This window comes from Ovis canadensis, chromosome 16, assembly GCF_042477335.2.
Source record: "Ovis canadensis isolate MfBH-ARS-UI-01 breed Bighorn chromosome 16, ARS-UI_OviCan_v2, whole genome shotgun sequence".
NCBI classification, from domain to species: Eukaryota; Metazoa; Chordata; class Mammalia; order Artiodactyla; family Bovidae; genus Ovis; species Ovis canadensis.
The window spans coordinates 76985766-77002068 of NC_091260.1; the positions used below are offsets into that span (position 1 = coordinate 76985766).

Sequence of the window (16303 nt, forward strand, 5' to 3'; positions counted from 1 at the left end):
AACTACTGAACCTGTGCCCTAGAGCCTGTGCTCTGCAACAGAAGCCACCACAATGAGAAGTTGCACGCCACAACTCGCCAAAGCCAGAGGGCAGCAATAAAGGCCCAGTGCAGCCAAGAAAAAATCACATAGTCTGTCTTTCATGGTGTAGCCCAACACAGCAAAGAACCACCAACTTGCTTTTGATATAATCTCCAGAAACAGTCTCATTTAAGAGAAGCACAAGCTGGAATCAAAATTGCTGGGAGAAATATCAGTAATCTCAGACACGTAGCTGACTCCACCCTTATGGCAGAAAGTGAAGAGGAACTAAAGAGCCTCTTGGTGAAAGTGAAAGAGGAGAGTGAAAAAGATGGCTTAAAACTCAACATGCAAGAAACTAAGATCATGGCATCTGGTTCCATCACTTCATGGCAAATAGATGGGGAAACAATGGCAACAGTGACAGACTTAATTTTCTTGGGCTCCAAAATCACTGCAGACGGTGACTGCAGCCATGAAATTAACAGACACTTGCTCCTTGGAAGAAAAGCTACAACAAACCTAGACATTATTTTAAAAAGCAGACACTGGGATGACCCAGAGGGATGGTATGGGGAGGGAGGTGGGAGGAGGGTTTAGGATGGGGAACACGTGTACACCCGTGGCAGATTCATGTTGATGTATGGCAAAACCAATACAATATTGTAAACTAATTAGCCTCCAATTAAAATAAATGAATTTATATTAAAAAACAAAAAGCAGAGACATTACTTTGCCAACAAAGGTCCCTCTAGTCAAATCTATGGCTTTTCCGGTAGTCATGTATGGATGTGAGAGTTGGACTATGAAGAAAGCTGAGTGCTGATGAATTGATGCTTTTGAACTGTGGTGTTGAAGAAGGCTCTTCAGAATCCCTTGGAAAGCAAGGGGGTCAAACCAGTCAGTGCTCAAAGAAATCAGTCCTGAATATTCATTGGAAGGACTGATTCTGAAGCTGAAACTCCAATACTTTGGCCACCTGATGCGATGAGCTGACCCATTTGAAAAGACCCTGATGCTGGGAAAGATTGAGCATAGGAGGAGAAGGGGATGACAGAGGATGAGATGGTTGGATGGCATCACCGACTCAATGGACATGAGTTTGGGTAAGCTCTGGGAGTTGGTGATGGACAGGGAGGCCTGGTGTGCTGTGGTCCATGAGGTCGCAAAGAATCAGAAATGAGTGAGCGACTGAACTGAACTGAAGAGAGCTAAAGAATACGGGGCTCCAGAACAGCAAGTGGGGCTTCTGAGCAAAAGCCCCCAGCACGTCTCTCTGTCTGCCCCACTAATCTTTTGACTTTGTCTTCTCCTCAGAGGTCACACTGGCCACTGAGCCTTTTGGAAACTATGTGGAGTCTGTTTGAACATAACCCCTTTTGGGTTTTATGGTGGTTTAGTTTCAGATAACTACTCTGAAGGCCACCCTTCCACAGATCCCAGGGAAAGTATAAAAAACTGAGAGTCTGGGTAGTGAAGTGGCAGAAAGAGAAGTTAGCCACACATCAGGTTGCCCCGGAAGAACTTTTAAACAATTAAAAAAAAATTTTTTTTCGACCTCACCGAGTAGCATGTGGAATCTTAGCTCCCCAACCAGAGATTGAACTTGTACCCCTTGCATTGGAAGTGTGGCGTCTTCACCCCTGGACTGCAAAGGAAGACCTCCCCCCCCCCAGAGAAATTTGATTTCACAGTCCCCCTGCCCTGCTTGGTGAAGAACTTTCAAGAGAATGAATGAATAACTGAAAGTCATATTCAGAGTTACTTGCAAAGGTATCCATGGAATTTTATACGGATACGAATACCAAGAGGAGGTTGGGGTTTGAATATGAGTTATCAGTTTAATGTGAAAAAACAGTTCTGACTCCAGGTCAGTAGATACTTTAATCACATTGGCAGAGGCCTATACATCAAAGTCTGAAACGTTTTTGGCATAAAGAACTTGCATGTTTTATTTTGTTCTAATTGAAGTTTATTACTGGTAGCTTTGGTTCAGTAGCTTCACCATGAAATGGAGGCCTCAGTCCTGAAGCCCTTGGGAGGAAACTGTGTTGCTGGTTGGGGAGCAGGCCAAGGAAGTGGGCCCTCTCAGCTGCCTCCTGGGGCCAGCCAAGTGGCTTCTTGACCTCTCAGCGAGGTGTTGACAAGCCTGGCCACCAGAGAGGACACGTGGGGATGTTTACCACAGTGATATGGGTGGAGGAGAGGTGAGGGAAGGCTGGCACCCCGACTCAGGCAGTTTCGCACCCAAGGCCTGGCTACTGTCCCTGGATGGATCCTCAGACTGTGATGCAGCTGACAGCTGGTTGTGCTTTCAGAACTGGAAGGCAGACTGACGGTGAGAGCCAGAACCATCTGCATAGAGCTCTACAACAAGCCTCAGAGCTCCAAATAAGCTGCCCTTCTGCCTCTCCCGGGATTTTCTGGAAGCCCCAAGACCTGCAAATATAATTGCCATATCTTACAAATTACCTAATGGCAACAACAGCAAAAATAAACCCATGGAATTCCATCGAAGGCTTCTGCACAGCAAAGGAAACCATCAGTGCAGTGAAACAGACACCTGTGGCATGGGAAGAAATATATTTACAAATCATATATCTGATGAGGGGATAGTATCCAAAATATATAAAGAACACATGCAACTCAATAGCAAAAAGCCAAGTAATCCAACTTAAAAAATGGATCTGAATAGAGGTCTTTCTAAGGAAGACATACAGATGGCCCACGTGAAAGGTGCTTAAGATCACTAAGCATCAGGGAAATACAAATATAAATAAAAATGAGATAATACCTCATATCCATTAAAATAGCTAGTATCAAAATGACAAGAAATAACAAGTGTTGGTGAGGATGTAGAGAAAAGGGAACTCTTGTGTAGGGGATATATGTAGCCATTATGAGAAACAGTATGGAGAGTACTCAAAAATTTAAAAATAGAACTATCATTTGATCTAGGTATCCCATTTCTGGGTAGTTATCTGTGGGAAAGGAAAGCCCTAATTTGAAAAGATACCCGCACCCCCACATTTATAGCAGCACTGTTTACAGTCGCCAAGAGATGGAAACAAGCTAAATGTTCATTGCTGGATGAATGTGTGAGGAAGATGTGTACACACACACGCGGATGTGTTTCAGCCGCAGAAAAGGAAATCCTGCCATTCATGACAACATGGATGGCCCTGGAGGACATTATGCTAAGGGAAATAATTCAGATAAAGATAGCTACCAAATGATGCACTTATATGTGGATTCTTAAAACAGACCAACGAACATTACAACACCAAAACTCACAGAGATCAGATTGTTGTTTGCCAGAGGTGGGGTATGAGGATGGACAAAACTGGTGAAAAGTTTCATAAGGTACAAACTACTAGTTTTTTAAAGCAAGAAAAACACTGCCTATCATAAAAGCTTTCCAGACCTCTGGAGCTGGGTCTTCTTGAAATTTCCTAGAGGTGCCTGACTCGCAGGTCACATTGTGTTTCTGCCTGGGAATTTAGGCAAACAATGTAGTGGTCTTATTTCTGGCTCTTGGCTCTCTTACCCTTTTACCTTTCTCAAAAGAAAATTCATTACATTAGGATTGACATATACTTACCAAGTATAAAATAGATAGCTAGTGGGAAACTGCTGTATATACTGCAGGGGGCTCAGCTTGGTGTTCTGCGAAGACCTAGGGGGTGGGATGGGGGGAGGACGGAGGTTCAGGAGGAAGGAGATGTGTGTGTATACACATAGCTGACTCACTTGGTTGTACAGCAGAAACTAATACAGCATTGTAAAGCAACTATACCCCAGTAAATTAAAAGACAAAATACATTAAATTGATAAACTCATTCGTTTCCATGACCTATGTAGTGAAAATGAAAGTAAAAGTCACTCAGTTGTGTCCGACTCTTTGTAACCCCATGGACTATACAGTCCATGGAATTCTTTCGGCCAGAACACTGGAGTGGGTAACCTTTCCCCTGGGTGATCGAACCCAGGTCTCCCACATTACAGGCGGATTCTTTAGCAGCTGAGCCACAAGGGAAGCCCAAGAATACTGGCGTGGGTAGCCTATCCCTTCTCCAGCAGACCTCCCTGACCCAGGAATCGAACTGGGGTCTCCTGCATCGCAGGCAGATTCTTTACCAACTGAGCTATCAGGGAAGCCCTATGACCTATCTGCTGTGTAGCAAACAGTCTGACCATTTAGTGGTTGAAGACAATACTTGGTTATTCTCTTTCACAGTCCTTTGGGTGGGCTGGGTGTTTCTCCTGGGTCTCTACTGCAGTTGTGGTCATGCGGCCACTGGGGCTAGTGGCCCAGCCTCATCAGAGACTTCACAGAGCGGGATTCTCCAGATGGCTTCACTTGGACACATGGCCTCCCTCATCTTACAGGAAGGCATGGGTTTCAAGAGGCAGAAAACCCAAGTTTTCAGGGCATTTAGAGGCTGTGCCCAAAATCAAGTATTGAATATTCCCACTGTATTCTAACTCTCAGGGCAAGTCCTAGAGCTTGCCCAGATTCAGGGGGTTGGAGAAATAGCATGCTTACTGATGGGCAAGTGCCGAGGTTTTTGCAGAAGATGGTGTGTATGAGGGAGGGTGTGCCAAGACCATCTGTGGAGAAGTACCATCTGCCACTCCACTCCTCATCATGTTCAGTGTATGAGAGCTGACAAAGTACATGCATAATCATTTGCTTAAGTCAATCATCCCCGAGTTCGTTTCTGTAAAGACAGGATTGGGAAGCCAGCACACAGTCCTTCAGCAAATATGATATGCAGTGTCCAACTTGCAAATTACAAAATGGGTGATCCTTTTCACCAAAATGGATTTTTCTTTCTACTCCATGAGGAAGATCAGTTACAGGATTCCTTCAAGAATCAAGGTCCTCTAAAACTTTTCACCGTCAGTTATGAGATGCAGTGATTATGAGATGCAGTGATTATGAGAGTGGGTTTTGGATGAAGATGGCTGGGTTTGTAACTCAGTTCTGCTGCTAAGGAGCCAAGAGAACTTGAGGGATCTACTTAACCTCTCCATGCCTCAGTTTCCTCGTCATGTTTGGGTGTGAGATTTAGACCATAAAGAAGGCTGAGTGCCAAAGAATTGATGCTTTTGAATTGTGGTGCTGGAGAAGAGTCTTTAGAGTCCCTTGAATAGCAGGGAGATCAAACCAGTCCATCCTAAAGAAAATCAACTCTGAATATTCATTGGAGGGACTGATGCTAAAGCTGAATCTCTAATACTTTGGCCACCTGATATGAAGAGCCAACTCATTGGAAAAGACCCTGTTGCTGGGGAAGACTGAAGGCAGGAGGAGAAGGGGGCAGCAGAGGATGAGATGGTTGAATGGCACCACTGACTTGATGGACATGAGTTTGGGCAAGCTCCGGGAGATAGTGAAGGACAGAGAAGCCTGGTGTGCTGCAGTCCATGGAGTTGCAAAGAGTTGGACACAACTGAGCAGCTGAACAACAACAAAATGATGAGTTGTTCTTACCTCCTAGGGACCTTTGTGAACGTTCATGACTGTGGATGCAGGTAACTTGCCTGCTCCATTGTGATCACTTTTAATCTTAGCAGGTATTACTCTTGTGATGATTTGTAGAATAGAAATTCTCTCAACAGGCCATGATGTGGGTTAACACCTTCCTCTACTCAACAGCGTGTCTCACTGTGCACTTGGCTCAGACCCTCTGTTAGGTCAGCTGCAGAGGGAGTGCCCACACAGAGCGGAGGAAGGAAGGAAGGAAGGTGGGAGGAAAATGCGGAAATGGCTAGTACAAAAATAAAAATGGTTGTAGTGGAAATTGTTGCTGTACTCTCCATCAAAGCAGGTATCTCTGGACCTGAAGAAAAAAAAATGAAGGAAAGGTTGGTGATATCTTAGCCTTTTGCTCTGGTATCTTCTGCTGGCTGCTGCAGATCCTGTCTGAGCCTTGTTCAGGCTCTGGAAGGTTCATCTGTGTGGACCGCATCGTGAAGGCTGGCCAGCTGTCTGCTTCTGCCTGGCCTCCCCTGATGGGAGCCCTTGGGAAGTGGGGGGAAGAGGGCTTGTACCCCAAGAGGTCTCCATGAGCCAGCTGCAACCCAAGGCCTCAGCGCCCATCAGGGACCCCCACATAACCCCTCTGTGGGGCAGGGTCTTGGACTGGGAAATGCTCCCTCCTGCCAGGACAGCAGGCTTGGGGACAGTAGCTGAGCCAGCTGTGGCTGGCCCTGACTCTGAACTATGCCTTGCGTTTCCATCCCCAGCTTCTCAGGTGGGTGTCACTGCTACCCCAGTACCCCAGGTGGTTGTTGTTTAGTCGTTGAGTCATGTCCAACTCTTTTGCGACCCCAGAGCCTGTAGCTCACCAGTCTCCTCTGTCCATGGGATTCTCCAGGCAAGAATACTGAAGTGGGTTCCCGTTTCATTCTCCAGGGGATCTTCCTGACCCAGAGATCGAACCTGGGTCTCCTGCATTGCAGGCAGATTCTTTACCACTGGGCTGCCAGCGAAGCCTGTATGTGGGCAGTCATCTGTTATCTGTCATCACATGAAGCTCACATGAAATCATGTGAAACACTCGGGGTGAAGCAGATCACGTGACTAGAAATATGACTGTGCGCTGATCAGACTCAGCTCCTGGCTGTTTAGTCATCCCACTTCACCGGCCCCTGATGGGGCTGGAACCAGGGGCCTGGACTGGCAGCCTGAAGGCCAGTGTCCTTCAGCCACTGGTGGCTCTTGAGCAAGAAATCATCGCTGTTAAGGGTTTGCAGCAATTCCCTTAGAAATCGGGAGCGGTTGTGTTATACATCCAGCTCTCAAAGCTGAAAGATTCTTATTTTCCATGCCGAAGTCTTTGCTGGGCACTGGACAGCTGGTTTATATAATGAAAGGCATCCCTGTGTGCTGTGAATTAGTTTTGATAAAATCAGTAGACTGTTTTACCCTGGACAGTCCTCATAAATGGGGTCTAAGATACATTTAATTTCAGACATATAAACATGCAATAGCGGTTTACTTTCTGGCTCGTACACTCACATCCTACTTGGCTTTCTGGCTGAATCCTCAACTTCAGTGTCTGTTACTACCAGGGTTTAATGCGCTTTTGGGAAAGAGAGGGCTCTTCTGACTCAGACCAATTTCCCTCTTCCTTTCATCATTTTTATATCTTTGGGGAGCTTTTGGTAGCAAGAACTTTGTAATTCTTTGTGCAGGAGAAATACAGGCTTTAGAGCAGGTCATTGTTGTTCAGTTGCTCAGTTGTGCCTGACTCTTTGCAACCCCATGGACTGCAGCACGCCAGGCTCCTCTATCTTTCTCTGTCTCTCAGAGTTTGTTCCAGTTCATATCCATTGAGTCGATGATGCTGTCTAACCATCTCATCTGCTGCTGCCCTGATGCTGGGAACTATTGAAGGCAAAAGGAGAAGAGGGCAGCATAGTGTGAGAGGAAAACAGGTCATATTTCAACAGGTCATAGTTTGGATGAGATGTGTGGCTATTAGTGAGGAAAAAATTGCTCCTTTTCATTACTTTTTGATTTGATAACTCAAGTTCCCAGTTGTTTAAAATGCCCCATAATTCTTGAAAATATAATTATTGCAAATATTGGAATAATTATTCTTCATGATATAACCCTATAAAGGGCCAAAAGGTAGTTACTCCAAATAATATAATTTTTGCTCTGGATTCAATTATTTCTGAGTTGGCAACTGGACGGAGACGGCAATGGCAACCCACTCCAGTACTCTTGCCGGGAAGGTCCCATGGATGGAGGAGCCTGGTAGGTTGCAGTCTACGGGATCGCTAGGAGTTGGACACGACTTCACTTTCACTTTTCACTTTCATGCATAGGAGAAGGAAATGGCAACCCACTCCAGTATTCTTGCTGGAGAATCCCAGGGACGGGAGAGCCAGGTGGGCTACCGTCTATGGGGTTGCACAGAGTTGGACACGACTGAAGTGACTTAGCAGCAATTATTTTGCATCTATAGGACTTATTTCCCTAACGTAACGTATCATACCTTTGTCCTGCCTCTGTGGATTCCTTCTTACAGAAAACAGATACCGTTTCTCTATCTGGTGTTTAGGGAACGTTGACATCTCTGAAAACCTTGCCAAACTCGCCTCATTGTGTTTGCACTTCGCCCCAGGGAGGGCTCAGCCGAGACAGTACCTGGAGGCGGGTGGAGGGGCTTTTGTGGTTGTCCCAGTGGCCGTGGGTGCCCCGGGCGTTTGGGTTCCTAGAGTCAGCACAGCCATTGTCATCTAGTGATGGCGTCCCTTTCCCCTTCCGGGTCAGAATCCGGGTCTTTCTCAAGACTCAAGACTGGGCTCTCAGGGAAGACGTTTAGGTTCATCTTACCTGTTTCTAAACTTCTGTCGTCCTTGCTGTCTCTGCCAGTTTTTTCATCTGTTAGGTTAAGCAAACTTGCCAGAGTTTTCTTCCAAAGGGCCAGTTGGCAAATGCTTTAGGTTTTGGGGACCACGTGATCTCTGTCATGACTGCGTGGTTGCGCTGTTGAAGCATAAAAGCAGCCAGTTTGCAGCAAGCGGAGGAGTGGGCCTGGCTGGGTTTCAGTAAAACTTTATTTATACAAACAGGCTGCATTTCGATAAAACCATACAGACAGGCTGTGGTTCAGATCTGATCCATGGGCTGCAATTTTTGATCCCTGGCTTAAACCACTTTTTTATCAGTTTGAGCCACTGGCTTCCCTGGTGGCTCAGATGGTAAAGAATCTGCCCGTAGTGTGGGAGACTTGAGTTCGATCCCTAGGTTGGGAAGATCCCCTGGAGAAGGAAATGCCAACCCACTCCAGTATTCTTGCCTGAGCTCCCATGGACTGAGGAGCCTGGTGGGCTACAGTCCATGGGGTTGAAAAGAGTTGGATACGACTTAACGACTAACACTTAAGCCATATGAAATAGCAATTTTTGTAGTTCAGAAAAGGTCAACTATTGGCAATTTCATAGGAGTCCAGCTAATATATTGTATACTTTGTTGTGAATCTCATTATCATTTGAATGTCTCATTTCTACTCCAAATACATCTGATTCTTTCTCAGTCTCCTGGGTATTTTTTTTTTTTTTTTTTTAGTCTCTGTGGCATCCAAGTCAAAGCCTGAACTATTTTGGTCATGCAACAAGTACATATTTAGTTCATGACTGATATGCAGAAGCCTAAATTCAAAATGCCTTCACTGGAAGAAAATTGATAACTTATTAGATGTTCTTTTGGTTACCCTCAAATTTTTTATGTTTATCATTGCTTTAGTAGTGGTAGAAATTTGTTAAGCCTTTATGCTATGACCAAAGGGATTTTCATGATTGTTGTTACTATCTCTTTATTTTCTAGTGTGACCACACCATGCCTGATGGCTTACCACAGGAGAAATCCATTCTCTCACAGATTTGGGGCTGGAAGTCTGAGATCAGATATCAGCAGGCTTGGTTCCTTCTGAGGCGTCAATGGATAATCTGGCTCGCGCATCCTTCCTAGCTTCCTGGCTGTGGTTGCTTGCAGTCCTTGCTGTGTCGCAGCTGGTAGACCCATTTCCCTAAGCCCTTCCTCAGTCATCACGTGGCATTCACCCTGTGTGTATTCCTTTGTCTTTTCTTATGAGGACACCAGTTGTTGAATTAGGGCCTACCCTCATCCAGAAAGATCTCATTTTTTAAAATAATTAAATTTTTTTATTGGAGTATAGTTGCTTTACAATGTTGTGTTAGTTTTTGCTGTCCAGCAAAGTGAATTGTCTGTATGTTTATATATATCCTATTTCTTTTTAAAATTTTCCTTCTATGTAGGTTGCTGAAGAGCACTGAATAGACTTCCTTGTGCTAGACAGTAAGTTCTCATTATATCTATTTTATGTGTTTGTGCATGCTAAGTTGCTTCAGTTCAGTTCAGTTCAGTTCAGTCACTCAGTTGTGTCTCTTTGCGACCTCATGAATTGCAGCACGCCAGGCCTTCCTGTCTATCACCAACTCCCAGAGTTCACCCAAACTCATGTCCATTGAGTTGGTGATGCCATCCAGCAATCTCATCCTCTGTTGTCACCTTCTCCTGCCCCCAATCCCTCTCAGCATCAGGGTCTTTTCTAATGAATCAACTCTTCGCATCAGGTGGCCAAAGTATTGGAGTTTCAGCTTCAGCATCAGTCCTTCCAATGAACACCCAGGACTGATCTCCTTTAGGATGGACTGGTTGGATCTCCTTGCAGTCCAAGGGACTCTCAAGAGTGACAATACACACCCTGGTCATATTCCTTTCCCAATTTTGAGCTGTTCAGTTTTTCAAACCAGTCAGTAAGGTTCTAACTGTTGCTTCTTGACCTGAATACAGGTTTCTCAGGAGGCAGATATGGTGGTGTGGTATTCCCATCTCTTCGAGCGCTTTCCAGTTTGTTGTGATCCACACAATCAAAGGCTTTTGTCTCGTCAATGAAGCAGAAGTAGTTTTTTTTTTTTTTTTTGAATTCCCTTGCTTTCTCTATGATCCTCAAAATGTTGGAAGAATGGATTTTCTTTAGATTAGCTTCTAATAGATTTTAAATACTCTTTTATTAGCTGTATAAATCAAATCACCTTGTCATTTACTAATTGCTTTATTTTGTAAAACTGCTTTTATCTTTATTTTGCTTAAACTCAAAATATGCATGTACATAGTAGTTTGAAAAAGAAAAATATTACTTTCAATCCATTGTTTAAATAGTGTTAAAAGCAGCTGCATGGTCCTGACTACATAAAAGACTGTGAATTTAATTTCAGTGGAAAGCCAATTTGATCAACAACTGTGATGAGGTTTCACAACTAAAACGTACAAGAGAGACTAAATTATGTTCATGCTGGCTGTTGGAGACCAAATTTAAGATATTTCACTGTCTCCTAAATATTAATTTCATAGTTATGATAATCCTCAGAGGCTTAGCTTTTCAGGTTAAAATTGCTCATTTTGGAAGCCCAGAAACAAACCATTCAGGAGAGTGAAGCATCACCCGTTTATTCTGCCTTGGCCCCTGTCCTTTCCTCATTTTCTCTCATACACATCACCTGGCTGCTGCTTAGGCATGAGATCCTTTAGTCCGTTAGCTTGATCTTGCTGTACTCCCTCGAAGTTGTCAGCATCCTTGATTGACTGATCAGCGGATGCAGGCGCTGTGTCTGGCTGTGAAGGTGACAGAGGGGGATGAGATGAGGTCTCTGAGAAGGTGTAATCCAGGCAGATGGGGGCCTCTTATGCATAGGAGCTGCCTTGAGCCCATGCTCTGGACCCTAGAGAAGGTGCAGGAGGGACTTGGGGACAGGTCTGGCAACAGCACTGCTTGAACTTTACCTCTGACCTGTGTGAATATCAAGCAGACATTCCTACTGGTGACCTCCTCCTTCAGAGAGGCCAGACCCCCTCCCTGGAGTCGTGACGACCATGGAAACATCAGAGGCACCCTGTGGATACATCAGGGAGGCACTGACACCCATTGTTGGTGCAAAGGACCTCGGAGCCCAGTGAAGGCAAGAAAGTGCTTGAGTTGAAGAGTGTTCTCGAAGGACCTCAAGGACTCTTAAGAGGAAAAGAGGTTTTCCTTGTCATTTGTGCCCCAGAGGAAAGAAGTAGGGCCAATGGAGGAAAAATAAGTTAATAATTTAGAATCATAAAGGAACATTTGGCATTGACTGGCTTGGAGGGCTCAAACAGATTTGATAAACCACTCAGCAAGAACATACAGAGAGGTGTTAAGTCCTGAGCAATCTGCTCCAAAGTTGTTACAGATCTATCATTTTTGTTTCAGTTCATATTCCAGAATCATGATTTCTAGACAGAGAGCCTTTGTTTATTTGTTAACAAAATAAACTTTTAAATAAAATTTTAGGATCATTTTAGATGTACAGAGTAGTGACAAGATAATAAAGAGTTTCCCTGAACTGTCTTATATTACAATGCTGCATTGGTTACCAGGAAAAAACAGCTCTGATGCGTTATTGGATTATTATTACCTAAAGCCCGTACTCTACTCGGACATCCTCAATTTTCCCCTAAATTGCTTTCTCTTGGGGTCGTGTTCCAGAATCCCATCCAGGATCCTGCATTTTCTAGTTATTTGTCATGTCTTCTTAGATTCTTTGTGGCTGTGACAGTTTCCCAGACTTGTTTGTGTCTGTGATGACCTTGACAGCTTTGAGCAGTACTGGTCAGGTAGTTTGTAGACTGTCTCTCAGTTTGGGTTTGTCTGATTTCTTTTCTTTGCTTTTTTTTCTGGGCTACACTGCAGTTTTGGTTTTGAGGGGAGGACCACAGTGGTGACATGTCATCCTTGGGGGTTTCAAGGGTCCGGCTGTCAGCAGGATTTGTCACTTGTGATGTTGACCTTGAGGACCTCGCCGAGATGGTGTAAAAAATGGGGTAATATATAAATCCAGATGATCTGGAGGGGCCCAGGGCCCTGAGTGAGCTCTGTCCTCTGGTCCACTTCCTGCCCTCATGTCCTGGACCCTTGTGTCTGTCCTTCCCTTTCTGCTCGTCCTGTCTTCTCGTGTCGGAGGCCATCTCAGCATCCCTTCTCAGCCACCTGCTCCTGTCTCTGCCACCTGCCCCCCCCCCCACGCTCCTGTTACCCTTTGTCCTGCTCTATTTCCTCCTCGAGGCTCATCACCACCAGCATCCAGTGTGGGCTGTATGTCTGCCTGGTGGATGTCTCCTTGCCTGGAGGGCAGGCCCTGGAGGGTGGAGGGTGTGCTTCCTTCACTGTACACTCCGCCCCTGTGACAGTGTCTGGCACATAGTAGGTGCTCAAAAAATATGGAAAGAGTAAACAAGCAAACGAATGAATGATTTGTCAAAAGAATGGTCATAGCCTTTAGCTCACAGTCTTCTACACCTAAGGTTACAGTTTGGGGTGAATAAAGCCTGAAACGTGGCCATGGGGATGGCCCTTCTCAGCTACCACTGGCAGGGATCACTTGGCTTTGTGCTGCCTGCTTTTCTCACAAATGTGTGTTCTGAGCAGTGTGGGCTTCAGGGATACTTTCTCCAGTGCTTTTCTCCATGTAGGTCTGAACTTTGGCTCCTGCGTGTGTTGTGGCAATATTTGCAGAAGCACACAGTCTGGGAGTATTGAAATGGGTTTCAATCAAGGAGATGCATCAGAATCGATCAGGAATATACGCTAATGCGGAAGGAAGAGGGTAATATAATTGATATGGTCGATCCTGGAGTAAACGCTGTGTTAGCATGTGGTGATCACGTGATAGGAGGCACTGATGTGCAATCCTATTTACACGTGCGTGTGCTCAGTCATGTCCTTCTATTGGAGACCCCATGCACTGCAGCCCTCCAGGCTCCTCTGTCCATGGGATTCTCCAGGCAAGGATACCGGAGTGGGCTGCCATTTCCTACTCCAGGGGATCTTCCTGACCCAGGGATTGGTCTCCTGCATTGGCAGGCAGATTCTTTACCACTGTGCCACCTGGGAAGCCCACAGCCCCGTTTACAGGCCAGAAGAACCAGCCCATGCTGGTCTCATCATGGTATTAGCTGTCTTAGGGCTCTGCTGGTTTCAGCACGTATCTGTGTGGATTTTACGATAGTTTTCTGGTTTTGGCTTCAGTACATGCATGGTGATTGGAAACCTATCTAAGGCGTTTTCCCTCCCACTAAGGCATGGAGCGCTCAGTGACCAGCCTCGCAAAGGCTTCTTTCAGTGTTAATTATGTGGTTAGAGAAAATAAATGAGCAAATTAGAGAATTAGCACCAAATTAAAAGGATGCTGGAATGGCCACAGCAGCTAGGTCAGGTTGTTTTCCCATTTTTTTGGTGGTGGAAAGCTTTTTCTCACTTTGTGAGTTGAACCCTGAGTTGAACAATGGAAAGTTCAGGGTATTGTTCTATTTTAATGCCACGTAAAAAGCAGCTTTAAATTAAAGGTTTTTTGGCACAATCCATCAAAAGCATTCTAGGCACATAGTAGAATCAAATATTTAATTTTGAAATGTTTTATAGCTCGTTTTAGATTTCAGTTGAAAATGGGGCACATCACAGCCAAGCAGGCTTTGCAAACCATGTTAGTATCTATTTGCACTCTGCCTGTAGGTAATAACACAGTGGTGATTAGCAAAGGCGTGTTTTGCTGAGAAAGGAGGAAAATCAAACACAAACACAAAAGGAGGCACAAACTCACATAAATATTCTCAGGAGGATGGAACTCAATATCATGTTTATGTCTTTATAATATGCCATAGTTCATTCATTGAGCCCAGACAGTGGGAATTCAGAGAGCAGGTGCCCAAAGTCTGCCTTCATTTATCCAGCTCCCAAAATAGTTTCTGCTCTGATGTGGAATGAAAACAGTAAGTGAAGGAGAAGCATGTCATTCTGGTCCATAAATGCATCCTTGAGACCCTTGTTTACAATTTTTAAAATCTCCTTTTGGTTGAGATTCATTCTTTTCTCATTTTCTTGGTGGAATGGCCATTTTCTCCTGGTGAGGATCCGACAGGCATCAGGGAGTTCACATGTTGATCTGAAAAGGAAGAAGGTAATATCCGATCTGAAAGTGAGGAACAAAAAGCATCAAACAGATAAATGGGAGGATCTATAGAAATCCACAGGGGACCCGCTTATGGTGGTGGAGTTGGATGGATGGGTATCTCCAGGCAGTAAATTGATGTTAAAATTGAAATGTTCCTTCTTCATTCTTGCTGTGTAAATAATGTGTCAGTTTAGACTGATCCTTCCATAGGACGTCTATAGAGGACCAACTTAGTAAACATATAATGGGCCAGATCCTTGTGATCATTTATCTTCCTCAGGTGTAAATTAGACACATTAGAAGTTACCGTAATTTCTTAAATCTTGAAAATTGGTCAGATGTCATGCTATTTATGTTTACCAGTTAATTCACCTTCAAAACAATATACCTTTCACCTAATGAATGAGTGAGCTGAATCAGGTAAGGGCCCATTTTAATCTTTAGAATCCATGGAAACCTAGATTTAAACTGAGTCACAGTGGCTCAGAAAGTAAAGAATCTATCTACCTGTAATGCAGGAGACCCAGGTTCGTTCCCTGGGTTGGGAAGATCCCCTGGAGGAGGGCATGGCAACTCACTCTAGCATTCTTATTGGGAAATTCCATGGACAGAGAAGCCTGGCAGGCTACAGGCCATAGGGTCACACAGAGTCAAACACGACTGGAGCGACAGCCCTGCATGCGTGCACACCTAAATAACCCAAGTGTAAAAATATGTAATTTAACAATTCCACAGCAAATCAAACAACCTGTGAAAGTGCTTAAGTAAAACATTTGTGTGACTGTCTTCTATATGTTGGGCTATCTGGGGAAAATATCCATGGATTTGCCCACAGTTAATTTTTTTGTGAAAGAAATAGAGTTGCTCTGCCGTTTGTAAATTGCAAGTCATTTTTGAAGTTTTTGTCTGGTTGCCATAGTTACTGCTGGTGTTTCTCTTTCATGGGATGATGCAAATCATTGCTTGGCTTGACCTTTCTCACCTGTTGTTACCATAAACCCTGACCAGAAAGGGGAAAACTCCTTTGTGTCAGTTTGCTTGCTTTTTGTATGTTCTGAGCCTGCAAATGTGAGTTGCCATGCTAACAGGCAATCGGTTGGGAGGGAGTCAGTGAGTCAACTCCTTGGTAAGCTGCAGTCCCTCGATCTATTGGTGATAATATTTTCTTCATAATAAGCTGGGAGATAACCTTTGTAAACTTCAATGATGCACAAAAGCTGACTGTTTCACTGAATAACTATATTGAAACTCATCCTGTTAGCTAAGGAATTCCAAGTCGTTGCTAGGCTAGCTTCATTAACTAGAGAAGTTGATTACAGACAAAAATTTAAAACAGTAAACTGCAAGTGACATGTTTTGGTCTAGATTGCACTCCTGGTATTTATTCCACTTCTTCACCTTCTCAAAGGTACATGCAGAACGTCTGGGGATTATGTAAAAATGCAGACCCTGGTCCAGGGTTCCAGGATGGGCCTGGGACGATGCGTTTCTCACAAGCTCCGGGATGATACTGATGCCACCGGTATTGAGCCCTCAGTCTCAGGAGCCATAATTATGCTACGTCAGTCTCCAGAGCCCTGAAAAGCCTCCCAGCAAATTCTTTTTCTTTCACCATAGACATTTAGTGAACAGACCAGGCAAAATTGTCACTGAATCTCTCACTGTTCTTTATTTAAGAAAAAAATGTGATTATCCATAGGTATCACACAATTTGTTTTTCCACTGGTGTTTGGTTATTTGAAATGTGACAACACTGATAGACTCT

The 16303-nt window shown here is 44.4% G+C and overlaps 1 protein-coding gene and 1 non-coding gene across 2 annotated transcripts in view; one reads left to right on the forward strand and one right to left on the reverse strand.

Moving 5' to 3' along the window:
* The window catches only part of SEMA5A (semaphorin 5A), a 549553-nt gene that overhangs the window by 19024 nt on the left and 514226 nt on the right, over window positions 1-16303 (forward strand). The window lies entirely within an intron of this gene.
* TRNAR-GCG (transfer RNA arginine (anticodon GCG)) lies at window positions 4104-4176 on the reverse strand. Its single transcript has one exon. It is a non-coding gene; the product is annotated as a tRNA-Arg (tRNA).